A 14,329-nucleotide genomic window follows, 5' to 3' on the forward strand; every position below is an offset into this window, starting at 1 on the left:
GCCACTTTGCCACACGTGGTGTCAGATCCGGGATTATGGACCGCAACGCGCTGGCGGAGCTGCTGCAGGCGCTGGAGAGCAGACGTGACGAAGAGGAGAGAAGGAGGGAGGAGCGCTACACGGCGCTCATTGAACGGGTAGGGCTGGCTGTTGCTACAGCAACGACCCCTACCACAACACCGGTGATGTCGCCCCCGAAGGCACGGGCGATGAAGATGTCGGCGGAGGATGACCCGGAGGCGTATTTAGTGGTGTTCGAGTGGCTGGCTACCGCGGCGGCTTGGCCGCGGGAATTCTGGGCCAGCCAGTTGGGACCCTGTCTGATCGGGGAGGCTCAGGCAGCCTACCAAGCCCTGAGTGACCATCACGCCACCGATTACGACCTGGTCAAGCAGGCTATTCTCCGCCGCCTAAACATCACTACCGAGACCCACCGGGTGCGGTTTAGGGAGTACCGGAGGGCCCCGGAGACACGCCCCAGGGTGGTTGCAGAGCGGTTGTGCGACCACATGGTGCATTGGCTGACCCCCGGGAAGAAGACCGCCCACCAGATGGGGGAAGCCATTGTGATAGAGCAGTTCTGTCATGTGGTCGGCGCCGAAACCCAGGCGTGGATACGGCGCCACAACCCCAACACCCTGGAGGAGGCTGTCAAACTGGCGGAAGACTTCGAGGACTCCCTGATTTCTGCCCGGGTCGGAATCCTGTCCGCCCCTGCACTTCAGAGCAGCCGACCTCTCCCTCCCTCTCCTCCAACACCACCACCCCCCTCGTTCCCAGGACCCAGACCTCCTAGAGCACCGACCACATTGGGCCCCCTTGCCTTCCCCCCATGGAGACCAAGGGTGGCCCCCAGCTGGGGTAGAGGTGCTGCCCCTGCCCCGTTGCCATACCAGCAGCGGGACAGATTTCTGACCTATGCCCCCTCTGTCCCTCCTATCTGTTTCAGGTGCAACCAGCCGGGACATCTGGCCAGGTCATGCCCCGCTGGCATGGAGTGTGACGTGGTTGCGTGCAATTGGGCACCTGAAGCAGGTAAGCGTGGAGAAAATGGTCGGGAGGGGCCTTGTCTGATTGACATTGTTTTGGGAAATGTGAAAACCCACGCATTAGTGGACACAGGGTGTGAGCAAACCTTGATTAGGACAGCTCTCTTGGGCGGTGTGTCGGGGCGGCCACAAGGTCAGGTGGCCATCTCCTGTATCCATGGAGACACGGCGGCATACCCCACACTAAAATTATATTTATCGGTAGAACCGATAAAACGTCACCTTGTAGTCGGGGTGGCGGAAAGGTTGCCGCACCCAGTTATTCTGGGCCGAGACTGGCCAAAATTCAAAGAATTAATGCAAATAATGGCAGTCTCAGCCACACACGTAAACGTGGCAGAAAAAAAAAGGAACAGATTGGTGATGTGTTTCCTTTTCACCCCGAAATGTTTTCCCCTCTTTTCTGTCCTAGAAAAACAAATAAGGAGAGACAGACCGCGAAATGGGAGGGAGCGTCTTTGAGACAAGGCTGGGGTCTGGTGGGAGAGTGCTGTAATGGTAACAAACGCCAGTCGAAGGGAGTGGGAACGCAGTGCGACCGAGAGGGCGAGGTTACTGGACCGACTAGAGCAGAGGTTATTCCAGCCCCTCTCAATGTACCGGACCCGTGGTACTCAAGCGCGGACCTAGTGTGGGGCCAAAAGAACGACCCGTCACTGGTGCACGCTTGGGGGCAGGTCCGGTCCATTGAAGGTAAGGATGTTGATGGCGCTGGGGCGCTAGTATATCCACATTTCAGTATAAAGGGGCAATTACTGTATAGAGTAAACCTAGCCACGGGCACAGGACAGCCTGTAACACAATTGTTGGTTCCCCTGTCTTGTCGGACCGAGGTCATGAGGCTGGCGCATGATATCCCTTTTGCGGTGCACCTCAGAGCCGAGAAGACGAGGGAATGGATATTGGCTCGATTCTATTGGCTCGGTCCCAGGACCGCCTGTACCACATCTGTTGGTTCCCCCGCTCCATCCTGTCACGACACGGGTCATACTGATGTGTCGAAATATGTAGCCACATGCCCAGACTGCCAGCGAGTAGCGCTGGGTCGAGTGCGCCCCGCCCCTTTGGTCCCACTGCCCATTATTTCCACTCCTTTCGAGCGCATTGCAATGGACATAATGGGCCCTTTGCTACCTTCTGACTCTGGGTATGCGCATATATTAGTAGTGGTGGATTATGCAATGCGATACCCGGAGGCAGTTCCATTGAGGTCCACTAGTGCAGCTGCAATAGCCACCGAGTTAGCGCAGATTATGGCTAGAGTAGGGATCCCCAAGGAGATTTTGACTGATCACGGGACCAATTTTTTGTCCAATACGTTACAGCAAGTGTACAAAATATTAAAAATACGTCCCATCAGGACGTCCGTTTATCATCCACAATCGGACGGTTTGGTTGAACGCTTTAATCAGACCTTAAAGTCGATGCTGAGGCGATTTGTAACACAGGAGCAGAAACATTGGGCATCGCTTCTTCCCTACCTCCTTTTTGTGGTGAGAGAAGTGCCGCAGAGTTCAATGGGGTTCTACCCCTTCGAGCTCCTGTACGGCCGGCAGCCTCGCGGCATCCTCGACCTGCTGAGGGAGGGGTGGGAGGAGCACAAAGGCTCGTCCAAAAATGTAATGAAGTATGTGCTTCTACTACGAGATTGCCTGGAGTTGATCGGTCATTTGGCCCAAGACAACCTCAGATCGGCTCAGCACCGACAACAGCAGCATTACAACAAAAATGCACGGATTCGAACCTTTCGACCAGGGGACAAGGTAATGCTGCTACTTCCCCAGAATCGAAACTGTGTGCTAAATGGCAGGGGCCGTATGAGGTGATTCGGGCTATAGGGAAAGTAAATTATGAAATTAGACAGCCCGATCGCCGAAATGAATGTGAAATTTATCATGTCAATTTGTTGAAGCCCTGGCAGGCAAGGGAGGTCTTATTTATAGCCCCAGGCAATATGATGATTTAGGTCCCTGTCCAGAGACCCAGAGCACAAGAGCGATTTCTATGGGGGAACAATTGGTTCCGGATCAGCAAACAGAGCTGCGTAAGCTTATTGAGGAGTTCAGTGATGTTTTTTCTGACGTGCCCGGCAGAACAAATTTAGTTGAATATGACATTATCTCTCCACCAGGTGTCACAGTGCGAGAGAGACCGTACCGGATCCCGTAAAGTCGGCGAAGTGGCGTTCGCAAAGAGGTATGGGATATGCTCGAGCTTGGGGTGATTGAACCTTCCAGGAGCGAGTGGTCCAATCGTCATAGTGGCTAAGAAAGACGGCACCAACCGCTTCTGTGTGGATTTCAGAAAGGTGAACGCTATTGCTAAGTTCGATGCATATCCTATGCCTCGGGTCGACGAACTTTTAGACAGACTGGGAAAAGCGAGGTTTATTTCCACTCTGGACCTGACGAAGGGATACTGGCAAATCCCTTTAACCCGCATCTCCAGAGAGAAAACCGCATTTTCAATGCCAGAAGGGCTGTTCCACTTTAAAACCATGCCGTTTGGGCTACATGGTGCGCCCGCTGCCTTTCAGAGACTGATGGACCAGGTTTTACGCCCACATCATGAATATGCAGCAGCGTATATTGATGACGTGGTGATATACAGCTCCACCTGGCGAGAGCATTTGGCTAGGGTTACAGCCGTTCTTCAGTCTCTAAGGGCAGCCCGGCTGACAGCTAACTTGAGGAAATGTGCGTTTGCCAAAACAGAGACTCAATATTTGGGATTTTTAATGGGGAATGGAAGGGTGAGACCTGTAGTCGCCAAAATCCAGGCTTTGGTTGATGCAGCGATCCCCAAAACCAAGACTCAAGTGAGGTCACTACTGGGCTTAGCCGGTTATTACCGCCGCTTCATCCCCGAGTACGCCACAGTGGTTAACCCGTTAGTTGACCTCACCAAAAAGAGTGCTCCAAATTTAATTAAATGGTCAGCTGAGTGTCAGGGAGCATTTGATACTATTAAGCGTACACTTTGCCAGGACCCCACTCTTATCACACCGGATTTCACCAAGAGATTCATCCTCCACACCGACGCTTCGGATGTAGGTTTGGGTGCAGTCTTGTCCCAAAAAGTAGCTGGAGTAGAGCACCCGATATTGTACCTGAGTAAAAAAATGTTACCTCGGGAACGCAACTACTCCGTAGTCAAAAAAGAGTGTTTAGCCATTAAATGGGCTACTCACTCTTTACGATACTACCTGCTGGGACACTCATTCGATCTGGTCACAGACCACGCCCCACTCAAGTGGTTAAGCACAATGAAGGACAGCAATGCCCGGATAACTCGGTGGTATCTGGCATTGCAACCCTTCATGTACCACATGGTACACTGTGCAGGGAAAGACCACCAAAATGCGGATTATTTTTCCCAGGGGGGGGGAGAGTAATGGGGAAGGTAGATTTAGCCGAGTGTTCCTTCGGCTCCACTCTGAGCGGTGGGATGTGTGACGGAAAGATGAGTTCTGGTGATGAATCTTCCTCCCGACCTGTGAGGGCGCTAAAAAACGAGAGGAGAAGTATCTGGAAGGGCTGGCCTGACAGTTCGTTTCCGGGTCAGGGAAGTGGGTCAGCCTGGAAAGAAGCACGACTCTGTTGTAAGACCGTATTGATTTGAAAGGTAAACGAGAATCAGCTGCAAGTAATAAGGCAGCTGCAACCGTTTACCTAGATATCATGCAGGATTACATATAGGGGCCAGGGTAACGCTGATCTTTTCCTTCGTTTGGGTTAAACAATTGGAGAGAGAGAAGGACTGAGAGAGGAGCTCTCAGAGTGGATTGTGTTCGTGTTTTGTATTGTTGTGTCTGTCCGTGTAACTGTCTGTTTTTGTATTCAGCACTAGACAGTTAAGCACACCTCCGGAGCTGTCGCCAGGGTCAGCACGATCCGGAGCACCACTACACACCACACAAGCTGTGTCTGCACCAAGCACCTGCACGTCTGCACGCACCCAGGACTGGTGACCGCGTCTTGTGTTTTGGTTCGGGACTGTGCCCTGTTTTGTTATCCCCGCATTTTATACATTGTTGTGTATAGACAGGGATTTATTATTTTACGGTCACCAGACCTGGATTATAATTAAAGCACCTTTTTTTCACTGAAATACCGTTGTCTGCCTGTCACTCCTGCATCGCATCACCGCTACACTTGTTCCCCTTACCAGCCTCTTTGCCACATGCACCCAGCTATTGTTGCCATAGGCACAGTGTTTCCCAGCTTAGCCGTGGAAGACTGCAACTCCTTTAGAGTTGCCATAGGCCTCTTGGTGGCCTCTCTGACTAGTGCCCTTCTCGCCAGCCTGTTCTAGACATATTCTCTCCATTTCTTAATAATGGACTTTACTGTGCTCCACGGAATATTCAATGCCTTGGAAATGTTCTTATATCCTACCCCTGATTGGTGATTTTGAAGAACCTTATTCCGGATTTGCTTGGAATGTCCCATCGTCTTCATGATGTAGTTTTTGTTAGGAAATGTACTAACCAACTGAGGGACCTCCCAGAGACAGGTGTATTTAACCTGAAATCATGTGAAACACCTTAATTGCACACAGGTGGACTCCATTCAATTATGTGACTTCTAAAGACAGTTGGTTGCACCAGAGCTTATTTAGGTGTGTCATAGCAAAGGGGGTGAATACTTATGCAATCAATTATTTTTTGTTTTATATTTGTAATTAGTTTAGAACAATTTGTAGATTTTATTTTTCACTTTGACATTATGGATTTTTTTTGTGTTTATCAGTGGCAAAAAGTCCAAGGGGGGTGAATACTTTTGAGACCCAATGACATAATAAATAATTTCCATTTTACTGTGTTTATAAGCTTGCGATAATAATAATAATAATAATAATAATAATAATAATAATAATAATAATAATAATAATAATAATAATAACTTGTTCGCCACATTCTAACCCAGCCGGAAAACACAAGCATTTGGAACGAAAGCCAGACATTCTGTATTCTTACACTGTACAGGCAAATTTGTTCAAGTGCTGTTGGTGGAAACAACAACAAACTATTCTGGCCATAGTCAATTCTAATTATACAGTCTATTGTAATACTAACTAGACAGTGCATTGTATAGTGTGCTGTCACCACCAGTTACCAATCTCTGACCCAGAAACACCTTGGTTACCAGTAAGGCAACTTCCTCATTCTGGAAGAAGAGGACAATTTAAGAGCACTGGGAGAAGAGACTGAAATATAATAGTTTTTTTAAAATGAAGTAGGAACGTGTTGGGTAAGATCAAATTTAATTTACCTAGAGGAGAAATGTAAACAAGTTTTCGGTGTAAGGAATGCTGAATTACAAATCCTGTACTGTAGTACTGTGTGCTTAATCCCCTTCAATGGTAACTGTTTTACAATTAATTTCTCACACTTAAGCCCCAGAAAATAATAACTAAACTGCTGTTTACTAAATATATAAATAAGAAGCAAAAAAATAAACGTTACAAAAAGCATGGAGGTTTGTCCAAGAGATGATTGGTTAAAACTTTAAATGTGACACAATATATATACAGTGCCTATAGAAAGTCTACACCCCCATGAACTTTTTTCACATTTTGTTGTGTCAGTGCCTCTGAGTTTCATGCATTTAAATGAGGATTTTTTTTTTTCACTTATCTACACACCATACGCAACACTGTTAAGGGGAAAAAAGTTTTTATTGAGAAAAAAAATTATATATTAAAAATACAAAATGGAAAGATCATAATTCTCGACCCCCCTGAATTAATACTTGGTTACAGTTGTGAGTCTGTTGGGATAGGTCTCTACCAACTTTGCACACCTAGATTTGGCAATATTTGACCATTCTTCTTTTCAAATCTGTTCAAGTTCTGTCAGGTTCCTTCGGGAGCATTGATGGACAGAAATCTTCAAGTGATGCCACAAATTTTCGATTGGATTTAGGTCGGTGCACTGACTTGGCAACTCAAGGACATTTCCCTTTTTTTTCCTTAGCCACTCCAGTGTAACTTTGGCTGTGTGCTTTGGGTCGTTGCTGACACAGTTTATGTCCGACCCAGCTAACTTATGATTGGGCTACCGCAGAGACAATGCAGATATTCAATTGGTTGATCGTATCGCAAAAGCCATTCATAAAAAATAAAAAAAAAACATTGTGTACGTACAAGTACAACATAAGCGAGCAGCACTGTCAGACTGCTGTGGCGCATTTATTGGAAAACATATTTAAAGCTTTTTTTTTTTATTTTCCCACGCTACGATTCGCCAGAAATGTGTTCACAACCCATAATTTAAGCACAGCTGCCGCGGGCACGACTTTGAGGAGCACTGCTCTTTAATCAATGCTTACTGATGAAGTACTTCACACAGAAGCTCGGGCCCGACTCTCAACAGTGAACAGTTTCGTGGACGTCAATAATTCGTCCAGAGAAAGGTATAATCAAATGAATTTCATTTTAGAAATAGTGGCAGAGCTGTGCTGTGTACCTCTGTAATAATGGGAATTCGACCTCTGGCTTTGACTCAGGAGTTCCATCACCTTGCAAGGAGTCCTGTTTTATTTTTTTTTTTAAATAGTCTTCTGTAATTACACTGTATTTACACATGTAGTAGTGTTGTAAATCGAACCCTAACGTTGAAATCGATTATCGTGCAAATTGTAACGATGACTATCGATCATTATTGAGGTAAAATGCTTTTTAAAAAAACTTCCCCCACAGTAACAGTTTAAAGGAACAATAAGTCATCTTTGTATAGAGCATGGTATAAAAAACCCATTCAAACAAATCCCGATGTTTCAAGACTTGTTTAATAAATGCATTTAAATACAGCACTCTCCAATTTTCATAGTCCTGTCGTCACTAGCTGTTTGTGTAAAATCTGACAAATTTCCAGTGTAAATATTACAGTAATTATTTTACAAAAAATCAACTTCACTGTCCAAGGAGAAAAAAAGGTTTTAAAACTACATTAACATTATGGCCTATTCACGTGGAATTAATTCTCTCTCTCTTTTTTTTATTTTTATTTATTTATACGATTTATAGATTACGTGGCCAAGCTTCTGCTAGTGAAAGCAGAGTCCCTTCCAGTGTGCCGTAGCTGCAGAGATGCATTTCACTTTTTGCTGTCATATTTTAATTAAAACTTTACATGACTTTGCATAGCCACTTATATTTGCATTATCTTCAGTGAACTATATCGTCATTTTCCAAACAGCACATTAGCGGTAGATATGTACATCCGGGGCAGGTTTAGTATCCTAGGTGATCTCAATTGATACTGTTACGCGAGTGTCGAAAATGAATTTTAAAAATCTACAATAATTACTGCAGCGGATCGTGTACAATAATTGTGCATTCTACAGGTGGTAAACTATTTTGTACAACCTGCAATGTTTCATTGGATCACATATGCCAAGCTACGATCCAGTGGCATTTAGACTGACAGCAATCAAAATAAAAAAAGGTTGCAGAGTGCATTGCTTCAAAATGAAAAAGTAAAAATATTATTATTATTATTATTATTATTATTATTATATTATTATTATAATAATAATAATAATAAATAATAATAATAATAATAATAATAATAATAATAATAAATAACACATTCTGAAACAGCGGCAATATAGTAATGTAAATATTATTAGTTTCACTCAAGACAGACGGCTACATTTCCCATCATCCTCCTGATTACTAGTAAATCCATCTCAGTTACATATGTGTGCAGGAGGATGATGGGAAGTGTAGTTCTGAGAGGTCCATGCAGGTACATGGGAAGCCATCTTGAGGCACGGAATGCAATTTAAAAGTTTTAAAAAAGTGGTCATCACGTTAAATAAATAAATAAATAAACAAACAATACACACACCTTACATAAGCAGTTGTAGCAACACATGGGAACATGTAACACAATAAAATAAAAAGGTTCTTAGGTACATTTTAATATATGCAAGACATCATTAAAATATTATCGATTTATCATCATTGGGTCCCAATCCATAAATAATTAGATTTTTATTGTTGTTATTACAAGCCTAACAAGTAATAAATTTAAATGTATTCATTTCTGCAGCTTAGCAAAATTAGCAAGTTCCCATGCAACTCCTTTGAATCACACAGGCCTACAAATATACGCAAGATAGTTGCATAAAATGTGCATACTTTTGCTAAATCTTTCAATATGTAGCCCGTGAATACCGAGAAGCTGGTTTCTTCTTCTCAGAGTTCAGTAGTTTATTATGTGACATAAAGAATTCCATTCATGTTAGAGCAAATAACATGCCCAATAAGCCCTGACCTTTTTCATCGTTTGAGTTTTGCAACTTGGCATTCGTAAAATGCTGCCCACCAAACTTATAAATGCCATAGATATTCATGTCCTGTCAGTGCTACTGATATTCCTTGGTAATGCTCCACTCTGATAACAATCATTGCCTTATAATGTTGTTTGTTTATTTTTTATTTTTTTTAAAGATGAACTTCAACAAGACGTGACGGTATTAGTGAACCAGTGCTTTTGTATAGCCAACTTGATATAATATGTGTAGACACCACAGCCCACATTAATGTAAATGAAGTAATACTGCAAAAATTTGAAAAGGTCAGCGTATGACTTCTGCAAGGCTTATATCTGAAATATCACTGAAGCCTCGGGGGCCACTAGGGATTTCACAGTTCCCCACAAACACAGTCCCAATGCTATTTTGAATTCTAGAACTACTGCAGGATTTGTACATATAACAAAATGCGATGGAAGTTATAAAATTCTCTGTAGAAATGCCCAGGAAAGTGTCCTCTTTCATAAATGCATGCATGGATGATCAAACTTAAAACTTTAAACATATGTCCCCATCAAAGTGGCTTGGATGAAAAGTGACACTAATGGCAGGATCAATTTCTCTGCCATTCCTCTCTCCTCAAAATTGTACTGTATGGAACCAAGAATGAAAGAAACAAAATCTAGTATTGAGGTCAAGCCTCAAAGCACCTTGATCATTACAGATTCACTACCGACTGGTTCCACACACCAAGGTTAGCACCATTCTTGGGCTAGTCCACTGTTTATTAGTGCTAATTGAGTGTGAAACCAGCCTCATATGTCACAATCCACATACATGTTTGCATGTATAATGAGCAACTCTTGTCTACAATATAGAAAACTATGGGCCAGATATTCAAAGATTTTGGGAATGTATGCATCTTTTATGCAACTCTGCTTGAACTGTGAATAACTTGCATATATTTGCAGTGCTGGGAGATTCAAATTAGTTGTCAGTAAATTGCTAATATTACAAGGTTGTGGGGAAAAAAAATAAATAAATAAACAAAACATGAATGGGGGAGACATTCGTTGCTCTCAGATTGCTTGCTGTGATGGGTACACCCCTCCCCTGTGCGTATTTTGTATTTGTACTATGTAAATGGGGTGCCATGTGTAAAAAAATTCAGAGTTAGCATAAATATTGTATTTTTTTCCCCAGATTTATAAATGTTGTGAAAATAAATAAATATATAACTAAATCTTAAATCTCTTATCAAGATTTAACATTTAGCTAAATATTTAACTGGCCATCTAAATCTGGAGTTTGTGTGTGTTACAGGTTCTCGGTATCGCTGTCAATTCCCGTGGCAGATTAATTTTTCTGAATATATCAGTTAAGAAAGTCAGAGTCAGTGTTGCTGCTTTCACTTGTCAGTGATGTTCCGTTTAATTTCATAATTTAAAATAAAATACGTAGTTGCAGAAAGAAAACGTTGCATTAGTACATATTTCAGAGACAAACATTTAGTTTTCAGTTTTGGTAACAATTTATGCAGTATTATTTGTGTTAGTTATATCCATGTTGCACATTAAACACATGGTCATGTAGTCTTGAGAGAGATATGTTCTTGGTTACACAGCATTAAGTATCTATTTTTATAAGCTTTGTAAGGCATAAGTAGACAATAAGATGTTTTATATCTTTCAGATCATCCTAACAAAGTTATATCAGTTAATAAAAGACAGTCAGTGTTGCTGCTTTCACCTCAGTGGTCAGTGACGTTCTGAAGAGCAAGTAACAACACAGATTTATATCTGTCTCTCTCAAATGGTGGCACCAACAGGCTGCTTCCTAAACTATAGGACTGTGATATTACACAGGATATAACAGGTAAGTATTTTTGCTTAAATCTTGTGCGTGCTACACATGCAAATTAACTCCACCCACTTTGTGCTCTCCCGCAATTTGATTGGCTCTTGTAATGCTGAAATTTCAATATTCCCCCGTTAGCATTACAAGAGCCAATCTAATCGAGTGAAAACACAAAGCGGGCAGAGCTCATTTGCAGACAAACTCCAGATTTAGCTGGCCTAGTTAAATATTTATCTAAATGTTAAATCTTATTAAAAGATTTAAGATTTAGTTATATATTTAGATAAATGTTAAGTCTTGTTAAGAATTTAAAATTTAGTTAAATATTTATCTAAATGTTAAATCTTGTAACTAGATTTATAAATTATATATGAATGTACACATTTACAATATATATATATATATATATATATATATATATTTTTTTTTTTTTTTTTACAACATTTATAAATCTGGGGAAAAAATACAAGATTTAAGATAAATCTGGAAAAAAAGACATGTTAAAATATTAACACTTTTTTTTTATACATGGCACATCATAGGTTTAAATTTATTTTATTTTGCACTGTTGTTTTCGGTCAGCAGGAAAGGGTAAATTGCCTTCCCTGCCAAGTGCGTTCACCTACAGAATGTGCCTGAGCCTGACTGAATGATTGACAAGTCATTCAGCTCAGGTACAGCTGCAACAAAAATATAAAGGTACCACATTTTCAATTCTTTGGCGATCGGTTATCAGGAAACAGAAAGGGACACATTAGGAAACCAGTATTGTCTAAAATATATAGCATTGTGAATACAGTAGTGTGTAAATGTATTAGGACACTGCAAGAATTGTCATGAATATCCTTTCTATACCTACCTGTATGAAAACCACTGGGTGTGAGAATTTACATTTTCAGCCAGTAATCAGTGATATAGAAACAATAGGCACTTGTGTGAAAATGTTAGACCACTTTGTGCTTTAATTAGGCATCTTAAACAACTTCTAAAAGTCATGCATTTTACCATTTGTGACTGTGTTCCCTTTTCTCTTACTACTGGATTTTAAATTAATAGCATGTGTGGCCTATTCAAGTCAGTCAGTTAAATTAGACAGTCAATAATTTGCAATTTTCCGTTACAGTTTTTGATTTCATGTACACAACAAATCAAAACAGAAGCAATTGGGTGTTCTAATAAAATTGCACACTACTGAATTATTGCAAAGGAAAAAAAAAGGAGACACCATATACAGCTAAAACCTATTATCTAAACTGCTTTGGACCATGTGGTGTTCAGGTAATCTAATTAAAACTGTGAACTTGTTTATATGATTTTTCCAATCAAGAACCCTCCTAAAACATATAATTCAACCTCTTTATGAGCATGTATATAACATACTGTACTAAACTGTTCTGTAAATACTAGAGTTTGAGTACGGGCATACAGCACACAAGACAGGTTACCAAGAGGTTGTTTGAATAACAGATAATCAAGGTTTTACTGTAACAAGTTTATAAAATAAATGAGCTTAAAGCAGAAAAATAGTTAATAAATCATGAATCACTAAAGCATAACCTTCCAGAGAATACAGTTTTATTTTGCATGGATGTAAAATCCTTGTATCCAAGTGTCCCTCGTAAAGAAAAAAAGCACAAGATAGACTAGATAAATCAATACCAACAGCAGAGGTGCTGAACATGATCAACATAGTTTTAGAAAACAGTTATTTTACATTTGTTGATAAAAATTACAAACAAAACGATGGTACAGCAATAGGATCTATATTAGGAATGCATTTTGCCAGTACATACATGGGGAAATGGGAAGAACAATTACTTAGAAAATCAGAAAGAGAACTTTTAGAATACATTCGGTTTGTATATTATATTTTTGGGGTTGGGTCACATGGAGAAGAATCTCTTTTCCAGTTTCATAAAATGGCAAACGAAATACATAGTAATATTAAGGTGGACCTTCGATGGACAAGAAAAGAAATAGAATTTTTAGATACCGTAGTAAAACTTGAAGAAGGTTCAGTTGAGACTGACCTCTTCTCTAAACCTACTGCCATGCACCAGTATTTACACATGTCCTCTGCACATCCAATACACACTAAAAGGGCAATCAAAAAGGGGCTAGGAATAAGAATACGAAGAATATGCTCTAAAGAAAGGGACTATGTAAAACAAAGACATGTATTAAAAACAAATCTTAAAAAAAGAGGATACAAAGAAAGAATTATAGAGACAGAGTTAAGAAAAGTGGATAAACTAAAAAGAGATGATCTACTAGATTATAAAAATAGAGATAAAAAGGTCAAGAGAGTCCCATTAGTAATGACTTACTCTAAACTTTTGCCCAATATTTCTAAGATAGTTTGGAAACACTTGCGTATTCTACATAATTCAGAAAAATTGAAAAAAGTGTTTCATAAGGCCCCAGTTGTAGCATTCAAAAGAGAAGCTAATTTAGGTGATATTCTAGTTCACAGTAAACATAAAAGAATAATTGACAGAATAGGTTCTACAAATACTTGCACTAGTACGTGTAAATACATGGACAAAAGTAGAAATATAATTAAACATAAGAACACCACATATCCACTAAAAACGAATACCTACTGTAAAAATAGCAATGCTGTTTATGGAATAGCCTGTGAAAAATGTGATGAAATAAAATATGTTGGAGAGACTGGAACAACTTTATATAAAAGAATTCAGAACCACCTTTCATTAATTAGAAATAAAAAAATGAATGAACCAATAGTGCAGCACTTCACCAGTCAAGGACATGACATAAATAATGTAAAGTTTGTAGTATTAGAACAAGTAAAATTAGACAATGCGACATATAGAAGAATAAAAGAAAAGTAAATGGATAAATAGACTGAACACAATTATGCCAGCGGGACTCAACAGAAAAGAATGAACTAATTAATTCCAATAAATATATAGTAGTTAAAAAATAATTAAATAAACAAAATTAATTCAAAAGTTGTGCATGCTGATGCGCTGGGGAGACCATATCAAGGCTGATCCTCAGAGCCAGCATTGCATGATAATATAAATATAAGTTTATATAAAATAATGTTAATTAGAATTAATATAGATTTAAAGATATAAGTAAAAATGATGTCACAATATAGAACACCATTACATAATGTAGGAATAAATCATG

Source organism: Polyodon spathula, chromosome 8 (assembly GCF_017654505.1).
Source record: "Polyodon spathula isolate WHYD16114869_AA chromosome 8, ASM1765450v1, whole genome shotgun sequence".
NCBI classification, from domain to species: Eukaryota; Metazoa; Chordata; class Actinopteri; order Acipenseriformes; family Polyodontidae; genus Polyodon; species Polyodon spathula.